Genomic DNA, 12,918 nt, shown 5'->3' on the forward strand with positions numbered 1-12,918 from the left:
ATTTATTTTTTATATGTAAAATAATTCATTTACTTACTGTTGTACCTCTCGAACATTAAGATTTTACCATCAAAAGCAGTATTCAGTGTTTTTCTAACTCTTCATTGTTTTCACAGTTTTCTAAATTGACTTCTTCATAGATGGCTCCAACCCTGTAATTTCTCTATAATGCAGCAATTGCTTGATAGGGCACTTTTATTTTCAATATTTTCAGGTCACTCAAAGCTTGTCACATATTTGGCAGAAAGTTTTGTAATCAAAGTTACACTCAAGGTATTGGTCACGCAGTTTTATCACACCCCGCATCCTATCAGCTTTCACAAGAGCCCTCACTTGTCATTCTGGAGCTAGTCAATTATACACTATGGAAATGAATTGCCCCTGAAGAGCATTGCCTACCTGTTACTAAGTCACTTTCACTACAAGGGTGTGTTTTTTAACAGATTATATATCATTATAAAAAACAAATGTTGTACGGTACTTTTATAGATTTTAGTATCAAACATATATGCAGTCATATGAAAAAGATTGGGAACCCCTCTCAGCCTGCATAATAATTTACGTCCAACAAAAAAGAGAACAGTGGTATGTCTTTCATTTCCTAGGAACATCTGAGTACTGGAGTGTTTTCCAAATAAAGATTTTTAGTGAAGCAGTATTTAGTTGTATGAAATTAAATCAAATGTGAAAAACTGGCTGTGCAAAAATGTGGGTCCCCTTGTCATTTTGCTGATTTGAATGCCTGTAACTGCTCAATGCTGATAACTTGCAACACCAAATTGGTTGGATGAGCTCGTTAAGCCTTGAACTTCATAGACAGGAGTGTCCAATCATGAGTGCTAAAAGGTATTTAAGGTGGTCAGTTGCAAGTTGTGCTTCCCTTCGACTCTCCTCTGAAGAGTGACAGCATGGGATCCTCAAAGCAACTCTCAAAAGATCTGAAAACAAAGACTTTTCAGTCTCATGGTTTAGAGAAAGGCTACAAAAAGCTATCTCAGAGGTTTAAACTGTCAGTTTCAACTGTAAGGAATGGAATCAGGAAATGAAAGGCCACAGGCACAGTTGCTGTTAAACCCAGCAGGTCTGGCAGGCCAAGAAAAATACAGGAGCGGCATATGAACAGGATTACGAGAATGGTTACAGACAATCCACAGATCACTTCCAAAGACCTGCAAGAACATCTTGCTGCAGGTGGTGTATCTGTACATCGTTCTACAATTCAGCGCAATTTTCACAAAGAACATCTGTATGGCAGGGTGATGAGAAAGAAGCCCTTTCTGCACTCACGCCACAAACAGAGTCACTTGTTGTATGCCAATGCTCGTTTAGATAAGCCAGATTCATTTTGGAACAAAGTGCTTTGGACTGATGATACAAAAATTGAGTTATTTGGTCAGAACAAAAAGTGCTTTGCATGCTGGAAGAAGAACACCACATTCCAAGAAAAACACCTGCTACCTCCTGTCAAATTTGGTGGAGGTTCCATCATGCTGTGGGGCTGTGTGGTTAGTTCAGAGACTGGGGCCCTTTTTAAAGTCGAGGGTCGCATGAATTCAACCCAATATCAAGAAATTCTTCAGGATAATGTTCAAGCGTCAGCCACAAAGTTGAAGTAACGCAGGAGTTGGATATTCCAACAAGACAATGACCAAAAACACAGTTTGAAATCTACAAAGGCATTCATGCAGAGGGAGAAGTACAATGTTCTGGAATGGCCGTCACAGTCCCTTGACTTCAATATCACAGAAAATCAATGGGATGATTTGCAGCAGGCTGTCCATGCTCGGCAGCCATCAAATTTAACCGAACTGGAGAGATTTTGTATGGAAGAATGGACAGAAATACCTCCATCCAGAATCCAGACACTCATCAAAGGCTATAGGAGGCATCTAGAGGCTGTTATATTTGCAAAAGGAGGCTCAGCTAAGTATTGATGTCATATCTCTGTTGGGGTCCCCAAATTTATGCACCTGTCTAATTTTGTTATGATGCATATTGCATATGTTCTGTTAATCCAATATACTTAATGTCACTGCTGAAATACTACTGTTTCCATAAGGCTTGTCATATATTAAAAGGAAGTTGCTAGTTTGAAAGCTCAGCCAATGATAAACACAAATCCAAAGAATTAAGAGGGGTTCTCAAACATTTTCATATGACTGTATTATATCTGTGCCCATCTATCTTATTCATTCCCCACTCTACCCCTTATGTAAGGAAACCAAATGGACAGATTTGGACTTACTGTCCAGCATTTGTTGAGGTCATAGAATATGAAACAAAGCTAAAAAGCTGGAATAAGGAAGACCTGTTGCTCACACTTACCTTTCGTTAAAAAACTTACTAATCTTTTGTTTAAAACATTTTTGTCATCTTTCATATGCATCTTTACCTTTTTTTAATTTCTGCTGTTCTTCAGTTTATTCCATTAAAATGTCAATATCTATCCTCTTCTACGCGGTGGTGTGCTGGGGTGGCAGCATAAAGATGAAAGACGCCTCACGCCTGGACAAACTTGTTAAGAAGGCAGGCTCTATTGTAGGAGTAAAGTTGGACAGTTTAACATCTGTGGCAGAGCGACGGGCACTAAGCAAACTCCTGTCAATCATGAAGAATCCACTGAACAGTGTCATCTCCAGACAGAGGAGTAGCTTCAGTGACAGACTTTTGTCACCGTCCTGCTCCACTGACAGACTGAGGAGATCGTTCCTCCCCCACACTATGCGACTCTTCAATTCCACCCGGGGGAGTAAATGCGAACATTAATTTTATTTAAATTTTTATTACTATTCAATTTAATATTGTTTCTTTGTATCAGTATACTGCTGCTGGATTATGTGAATTTCCCCTTAGGATTAATAAAGTATCTATCTATCTATCTATCTATCTATCTATCTATCTAAACCTTCTTATTATAAGTATATCTGCTGTTAGTGTATCATAAAAAAGCAGAACAAACAGCAGATGAATTACACATTTTACTATTCAATAAAAACACTTGAAACTTTCATATGAGATGAAATGTTACATTACACAATGTCTATCCTGAGGCAGTGTAGAACATGACAACAGTTTTCATTCTTTCAAAATACCTAAGATATCTTTCACCAATCCATATGGAAGGAACAAATAAATGCAAAGAATCTGATGACATTTTAGTTACCTAATATTTAAAAAGGAATAAAAGTAACTGTATTCAACCATAAGGCTGTTATGAACTGATAACAATGTAGCAAAATTCAGGAGTATACAAATAAATGACACAAAACTCATAGACCTAAGCTTTCACTAGAATTGTTAGTGGTACTTTAATTCACTCTCAGTAAGACATCCAGTTCAGCTAATTGGGATGTACAGGTGCACAATCAGGCAAAAGATTTTGGTGACCAACCTCTCAAATGAAAGTCACATTTATTGTGGACTAAAATGATCTACAAAACTGCTGAGAAACCATTGAATGTGTCAAACCATCTCAAGTATGTCTATTGCCCAAAGGTACAGAGGCTTTCCCAGTTTATGTTTGCAATCTGTGGTAAGCATACTGAGAACCTACTACAATATTAAGTACACAGTATATATTTTCTTCCTTTATTCTACTGTGATAATATTGTATTTTCTGATCTGAGCAAACGATAAGTGTCACTTCAATGAGGTTTGTCAGGAATGTCATACTTATGTCAAAGGGGCAGCACAAGATGACAGAAGTCAGAAAACCCCTCAATAGGTAAACTGCTGCCTAGTGTATAAACGGTGCATATGCACAAAAGTGTTGAGTAAGCCCATTTCCAAGGTAACATAGCGATGTATAAAAACTAAACTTGGTGTAAAGCCACGCTGTTCTCATGCCAGCTCAATCCATTGCATATGCAAGATTTTGGCTTGTTTTTGGAAACTGGTGGCACCCAGCGTCAAAGCAGTGCTACTGTTCTTGTGTGGGTTTTCTTTATTTTTTAGATTCACATCCTTTTTTTTGAAATTTTATTAATTTTATAGCAATCATTCCATACAAATCAATCAATTTTTACAAAAAGTAGGATTGAGAACAAGTCGACCCCCACCCCTGAGAGGGATAGCATGGCCAACAGAGTAAAACTTAAGCCTTGTAAACATACCTAAATTGTTGAGTTTGATAAGCCAATAAAGATGAATGGAAAAGAAATACAGAAATAATTGCTTCCTCTGTGCTTTAAGAGCTTATTCTAAAACATTACTGATTAGATCCTGCTATGTTTTGAAAAAAATCTGTGCAGATTTGATTTTTTCCAGTTTCAAATAGTATAAAACATCGGTTTCCCACTGACTTAAAAGAGGTGAGTTAGGATTCTTCCAGTTTAGCAAAATAAGTCTGCGTGCCAAAAGTGTAGTGAATGCAATCACAGTTTGTTTTTCCTTCCCCACTTTAAGCCCATCTGGAAGAACACCAAACACAGCTGTTAATGGGTTAGGAGGGATTGTGAGACCAAGACTGTCTGAAAAGTAATTAAAAACTTTGGTCCAGAATGATGTTAATTTGGTGCAGGCCCAGAACATGTGACCCAGTGAGGCTGGGACTTGATTGCAGGATTCGCTGGTTAAATCTTGCCCTGGAAACATTTTGGAGAGTTTTAGGCCAGACAGATGTGCTCGATATATAATTTATGTCACTCGATCAACTTTCTTTTGACGTTACCACTGCTTAAACTAACAAATACAGTAGTACCTCTGGTCACGACCGTAATTCGTTTCAAAATTCTGGACCTGATTTGGTTGCGACCCAAACGTAATTTCCCCTTAAGAGTGTATGCATATACAATTAATCCATTTCAGACCATACGAACTGTATGTAAATATATATTTTTTTAAGCACAAAAATAGTTAATTATACCATAGAATGCACAGTGTAATAGTAAACTAAATGTAAAAACATTGAATAACACTGAGAAAACCTTGAACAACAGAGAAAACTAACATTAAGAGTTCACGCTACTGTATATCCTTATGAACTGCTCACTGTAAACACATTTTTTATGAGTTTTGAGGACAGGGAAAAAAATTAAATGCCAGTTCTCTTGTGAAAGCTTTTCAAACCATCCTCAACTGGCTTTAAATTCCTCACCTTCGCCACTCGAAGAAGGATTTTTTTCAGCAAATCGCCATGAATCTTCTTGGCTTTCTCGCATATGATCGCCTCGCATACGCTATCCCCTGCAAGTTGCTTCTCGTTCAGCCACACTAGCAACAGTTTTTTCACCTCTTCCAACACTTGAGGCCTCTGCTTGGTTAACATTGTAACTCCTTTTGCAATATCAGCTGCTTTGTTAGGCCCTGTATACGCAAACAAAAGAAAATGGGAAATGAAGAATGGGAAATCATTGGCACGTACAAACCAGATGGGAAAGTGGCCGCCAGTGTTTTTGTTCGCCACCAGAGCATGTAATCGTGAATAGATGCAAAGTTTTGGCAAAGTTTTTGATCGTAACCCGATTTGTACATTTTTGGAAACGTTCGTGACCAGAGGTTCTACTGTACAGTACTACGTTTTACCTTGCCTCCACCTGGTATTCGCTGAAATTCTTCTATTTTGCTATTTATATTGATTTGCATATTCAAAGAGGCATAATTCTGGGAGGAGTTAAGGTGGGGTCGAGCGGCAGGCATGTGCACGAGCTTTACTTTTCATGCTGACTGGGATTTACGTAGCAGAAAAACGTGGGAGTTGGCGTACTCACACATTTATGCATCTGGATTTTTTTGTGCGTACATACATTTCTGTTTTCATCCATATGCCATTTTTTTGTGTGAATTCTACACACGGCATTATGCATGAGGCCTCTGTTCTTTTGGCAAATGGATGTACTTCAGCTGAAATGTAAGCATCATCACAGTGAATTTTTTGTTAATGTTAAATTCATTGAAGAACTAACTATTCAGAGTCTCTTGCATTAACTTGTTTACAAAGAAAATCACTTTTATTTTATGTAACATGAGGAGTAATTTTGATTGTTAGACTACATATAAATGATGTTGGAATCTTTATGAATATTTTCAATTTAGCTTTCTCTTTAGTTACAAGCACAGCAACAGCGCAAATTTACTCTGTAAATAATGATTTAATCTATTTTGATGCACTCACCCTGTACATGATGATTTAATCCAGGGGTTGGCAACCTATGGCACTCTGAAAGAATAGAAATTTAGTAAAAAATGATATTTTAATTACATTGCACACATTCGAGTCCTCGCCTACAATTTGCACTTGCAATTCACATGTAAAGGGAAACCATGTGTTCAGTGCAGGCTGGGGTATATTAAAACAAACCTCTTGTTATTATATTTTAATTATAGAGCATGTGTTCGCACTCCGCGTCCCCACCAATGTTCTGTGTATGTGACTTACATGTAAATGGAAGCCATGTGTTCAGTGCAGGCCATGGAACGTTAAAATGTGTGCGTTATGCTGTGAAAGTGCCATGTGTCGTACGTCAAATGTACAAAGACATTTTCAAACTAAACATCAGTCCATGTTTAAAAACTCTGATAAGAAAAGTGAAGCTATAAAACGGACCGTTTCTTTCTTTAAGAAACAAACTATTTATTTTAGTCAAATAATTGGAACCAAAAATAAAGCTACCAAATGTAGTTAAAAAAAAAATTGACAAAACATTCATTTCACATATGATTCTATGTATTTAAAAATATTGAATGGCCAATAATATAAAATCTGGTTATAATGGACCTTTAAAGTATATAATATAACTAGCAAAATACCCACGCTTCGCAGCGGCGAAGTACTGCCTTAAAATATTTATTAAGAAGAAAATTAAACCTTTTTAAACGTAGGCAAAATATACCAATAATTATTTGTTAAGGATCTCCTTGTAAACCACATTGTCAGTTCGGCCCTCCGGTTATAATATGACCAAGCTGTGCGCTGAGCTTATGCTTGAGCATGCAACGTACAGTTGGCCATGTGAAAAGCAATCTTGTCTCAAATCTCACAGCTTGGATTGCTGCTGTCATAATCGGTTTGAGGTTTGTGGTTTGTTTCAATTACGACAGTATTTGCAGGACTTGTGTTGAAGTGACATTCGGCATCTGTCAAGCGTTGTAAGCATACAACCGGTTTCATCGATAACTTCACATCCAGCTTTTGAGAGTTTAAACATTCATAAACATCAAAGTGTCCACTACTGAAATCATCACCTGTCAATCTAAGATGTTTAAAAGGCATTGGTGGTTGTTGAAAGGTGTAAAATATTTGGCCATTTCGGTACACTTGAAAGCAACAACCGAACAATTCAGTGGCAGCCATCAACTTGCAGATGCATAGGTGAAGGGCTTAAGCATTTCACTCTTATAGTGCTCCTGTGTAGTATAATTATCTCGTGTACCGTCATCAGTCCTGCATTGAACCTGTCCCAGTCATTCAATACATAAGATACAATGTTCCTCCGGATATCAAGAGTGAGCCTGATATGGCCGTGCAATATGTAACACAGAGAATGGAAAAGGTAGGTGCCATCTCTGGGAATGGAAACCACTCGGTGAGTGACAGTTCTTTGATCGATGGTGATCACCTCGATAGACATGTTAATGCGGGTACGGTTGGAAAGATAAAGGAAATGGGTACCTGAACAATGTAAAGTAAGTCTAAAATACCTACACAATAATTATAATCGTAATAAATGAACAATAAAACAGCAGAGAAGCCGTGGATTAAATAAAAAGGCTGTAGTTATCAGCAGGGAGACATGAATCCCGCGGCGAAGCAAGGAAGGGAATGTAGAGACTGGAGCGACGGACAGCCTTATATAGGCAGGCAGCCAGCCAACAATGTGGGATGCATTGGGATGGGGGACCCAATGCCGCCTCACACGGTGACCAAGCTGCAGGCTTAGCGTTGGGAACCCACGTACCAAATTTCTTGAAGATGGGCCCATAAGTAACAAAGACCGTTGAAAACTTCAATATGGTGGCCGACAGTGGCATCATACTACCGAAATAAGTACCAAACTTCAGCCTTATACCTTCACGGGAAGTTGGAGAATTAGTGACATTGGAAAGTTAAATATGGCGGCTGACAGTGGCATCATACCACCGAAATAAGTACGTACATTGGTTTCGGTTAGCGCAGGGAAGCTCCTACCAATAAGATGGGGCCATGAATAAGAAAGTTCAACATGGCGGATGTTGTTGACCGTTATGACCATTACGCGTAGAATTTCGAAATGAAACCTGCTTAACTTTTGTAAATAAGCTGTAAGGAATGAGCCTGCCAAAGTTCAGCCTTCTACCTACACGGGAAGTTGTAGAATTATTGACATCGGAAACTTCAATATGGCGGCCGACAGTGGTGTCATACCACTGAAATAAGTACGTACATCGGTTTTGGTTAGCGCAGGGAAGCCACCTACCAAATTTCATGAAGATGGGGCCATAAATAAGAAAGTTCAACATGGCGGATGTTGTTGACCGTTATGCTTAGAATTTCGAAATGAAACCTGCTTAACTTTTGTAAGTAAGCTGTAAGGAATGAGCCTGCAAAATTTCAGCCTTCTACCTACACGGGAAGTTGGAGAATTAGTGACGTTTGGAAAATTCAATATGGCGGCCGACAGTGGCGTCATACCATCAAAATAAGTACGTACATCGGTTTCAGTTAGCGCAGGGAAGCCGCCTACCAAATTTCGTGAAGATGGGGCCATAAATAAGAAAGTTCAATATGGCGAACGTTGTCGACCATTATGGACCGTTATGACCGTTACGTGTAGAATTTCAAAATGAAACCTGCCCAACTTTTGTAAGTAAGCTGTAAGGAATGAGCCTGCCAAATTTCAGCCTTCTACCTACACGGGAAGTTGGAGAATTAGTGATGAGTGAGTGAGTCAGTCAATCAGTCAGTGAGTGAGTCAGTCAGTGAGGGCTTTGCCTTTTATTTGTATAGATAATATATACTTTTGAAGCCCATTATAACTGGACCAATTTTGATACTATATATAACAAAATTGGTAGAATTATGTTGGCACGGGGAATAACATTGTAACATAGGTTCAGCACGACACCGCTTATAGGTTGCCGCCCCCTTATTTAATCGATTCTGAAGCAGTATACACTATGTAACTATCATTATGTTTTTAGATTTAAGTGCAATTTTAGATACCATTACCTACTGCATATGTACACAAACATTAAAATTTTATTAAACCATCGTGCACTGTTTTTAGGCGGTCTATTTCTTATGTAATATTTTTATTCCATCCCATTAAAAAATAATATTTATGTGCATTTATAGCCTAATTTAGCAATGTATAGATCTGCATATTTGTGTGCATTTATTTAGGCATTTGTTTTATCTTGGTAGAGTAATATATATTGCTATACTTTCCCGTATTGTATTTTTAAAATGTAGCCTTAGAATGCCTAATCTCACAGACTTACCACAGTTTACAAGGTATTATTGTATATAACTTATCCCCACCTTCCCTTCTATATCTATAACCTCAGGCAATTAGATGTATTAAAAAGACAAGCAAGAGTTAAGTTACACATAAAATAATGTATTACTGATAATATTCATAAATAATAACAAAATGCAAAGTACATTTGAATATCGGCAACCATACAACCTGATTAAATGATGATGTGTAGCTCATGTGGCACACAGACTTGTAGTTACTTAAAATGTCTCTAGTTAAGGCATCACTGGTGCCAACTTTTCTGTTCAATATGTCTGCTGAGCTGTACTCTTCATTGTGTTGTCTTCTTCATCAGATGTTAGTAACAGAGATGCTTCTTTCAGAACATATAGGTTAGTAAGAGAGAGAGAGTGAGATAAAGCAAGTAAATTTTGGGTTTTCTGTCCAACCCCTACAGCCAATAGGACATCATGGTACTTAAAGGCCTCTGAGACAAGCCAATTCCAAACAGCCATACCTCAGACCATTGGGGGAAATAGAACATCTTAACATCTTGGTGTCCACTGTCTTCCTCTGCATTTGGGGTTAAAGATATTTTCTTTGTATTTTGCCTTACTCATCTTGGAATGCAAAAACTGAAGTGCATATGTCATTACCAAAGAATATTAAACATTAATTTTTGCCTGGTGTATTTAGTCAATTACTGATGGAGACTGTTTAGACTGATTTTTTCCCCCATTGTCGCAAGCTTGTTTTTAAGTTTAATTAGTATATTTCTCTGGACTTTTAAATGGCAGCATGTTATATAAGAACAACTTGATTTAAATTCAGTTTAAATAAAAAAAAACCTGGTAGCTTGTACTAGTAAAATATTCATAAACATCTTAAAGATTAACACCATTGTAGCGTATGAATAAAGTGAGCTATGCAGAAAAAGAAAGGTATTTATAGAACTACAACAATAAAAACCTACATCAGGCGGAAATAAAAAATAATTCCTGAAAAAAAATGTGCAAAAATGTATAAACCCATGAAAGCAAGCGGAGCAAGATGAAGAAAACAATTGAAAGCATTCAACTTTACATGTTCAGTTCTAGAAGTCAGAAGATCCTGAGTGAAAATGCAATTCTGAGAAAAATGTAATTTAAATATTGGGCATCTGGCACCAACTTCAACCTAAACTTACCGTTCAGTGCCGTTTTACTCTCATTATGTCAGAGGTTTACAGGTATAATTCTTTTCATTTAAGGATGAATATAAGCATGCATATTTTTCAGAAGCTTTACTAGTCAATCTATTGTGTTTCTTACATTGCTGATATAAGATGGAGCCTATCTTGGCAGCAAAGAAGTGAGGTCAGGACCAACCTTAAAAAAAGGGTGTCAGTTTACCACAGGGCCTTTTATCTTCATTGCTGGAGGAAAGCCGTGGTCCAGCAACCCTTACATCTTCTGCCCATTTTGCTAATCTAATACAATAAATCTGATTTTTTCTACTTAAACCCCTATCTAAAGCCTAGTGTATTTTCTTCCTGTGTTGGTTAGTTGGTCTGTTACTTTTGCTGGCAATTGGCCTAGCCTAACCATCCTTTTAAGCTAAAATCCAGACAAGCACGCCCCACTGATGGCCTTTTTCTTTAATAGTGAGTAACACGTCGTACTTTCCCTGTCTAATTTCACTTTACATTCATTAAATACAATGCAACAAAACAGATGCCATGCTCATAATAAATTGTTGCACAGGGAGCAAAGGAAATACCTCTCTTGCAAAATACTCTTCTTAAATTCCAGTAGCTTGCTAATAGTTTGTTTTATAATGTGCTACACTGGGAAATCACTTTTCTGCCTATAAGGTTCTGATTTGTCAAGCTACACTGGCTGCTGGCATGAGCAATTTCCTTTGCCACACTGATATGGCCAGCCTGTCTATGCAGTACAGAAATCAAGATACGCTTTGGTCTGGTCTCCTAAACATGCGGTCCTTATTAATTTATCATCTAATAAGTAAGGAGAGAAAGAGAGGTTGGGAGCCTGTGCTGATACAGTGTATTGCTGCACCCACCACATGACAAACCAACTCAGGATCCCAGATTAGGGCCCGAGTGCAGCCATGCAACGGGTGACACCTCAGCACCACACTAGATCAGATGGAATGGAACAGTGTGAGGTTTTTTATGGTGGCTGAAGTGCCAGTCCTGCCACCAACTACCAGGTTTTTCCCTGCAGGTCTTCATGCCTACATAAAGGGCTGGATGCAGATAGACGTCATACCCTGGATGGAGCAATTGCAGGTTAAGGGCCTTGCTCAATGGCCCAATGGAGTAGAGTCACTTTTGGTGTTTATGGGATTTGAACTGGCAACCTTCTGATTCCATCCATCCATCCATTATCCAACCCGCTATATCCTAACTACAGGGTCACGGAGGTCTGCTGGAGCCAATCCCAGCCAACACAGGGCGCAAAGCAGGAACAAACCCTGAGCAGGGTGCCAGCCCACCGCAGGGCACACACACCCACAAACCGAACACACACTAGGGACAATTTACGATCGCCAATGCATCTAACCTGAATGTCTTTGGACTCTGGGAGGAAACAAACACAGACACAGGGAGAACATGCAAACTCCACACAGGGAGGACCCAGGAAGCGAACCCAGGTGTCCTTACTGCGAGGCAGCAACACTTCTACTGCGCCACCGTGCCGCCCCAACCTTCCGAGTACCAGTGCAACTCTGCCCCGTTGAATAAGTAAGATGTGGTTTATTTATTTGTTTGTAATGTATTTTGTGCTCTGTCATCCCGCATCAAAGGATTTCCAACTAAATGTGACAAATCAGATTTGGGATGAAATGTGTTAAAGTAAGAACAAAAGAAAAGAGAAGACAGACTTTCACATCTTTTATCAGAGAGGGGGAAATGAGACAGAGAGAGAGAGACAGAGTCTAACATTCCTTGGGGTCACAACATCCAAATCTATTAAGCCGACTACAAGAAAAAATTATCAAAATAAAGCACACCTCCTATTCACCCACTGCCACAAAATATTTTACACCGTACCATTGTTAGCTTAGTTATTCATTACAAAATCTGTAATATATGTTTCCAACATTGTTTATACTTTCTTCGGTTTATTCAACAGAGGTGAGAGGTAAAACTAAAAATAAATAATTCAACAAATGAAGGTTTATGGATGTGGTGAGAGAGGACATGCAGGTGATGGGGATAACAGAACAAGATGCAGAGGACAGAAAGATAAGGAAGAAGATGATCCACTGTGGCGACCCCTAACGGGAGCAGCCGAAAGAAGAAGAAGAACAACAAAATGTAATATTACTACTATTAGCAATGTCAAAAAATCTTACTCCTACCATTAAAATGATCAGTTCTGAAAACTCTTTCTGCATGGTGTCTAGATGTTCTCCTTGCATTTGTATGTTTCTGGAGTCTAAGGATCCTTGAGATGGACTCCTGCCGCAACAGTGTGGATCTCCATTTTCTTTGACTGTAACAGTGATAAGCAATTTA

Source organism: Polypterus senegalus, chromosome 14, assembly GCF_016835505.1.
Source record: "Polypterus senegalus isolate Bchr_013 chromosome 14, ASM1683550v1, whole genome shotgun sequence".
Classification (NCBI taxonomy): Eukaryota; Metazoa; Chordata; class Cladistia; order Polypteriformes; family Polypteridae; genus Polypterus; species Polypterus senegalus.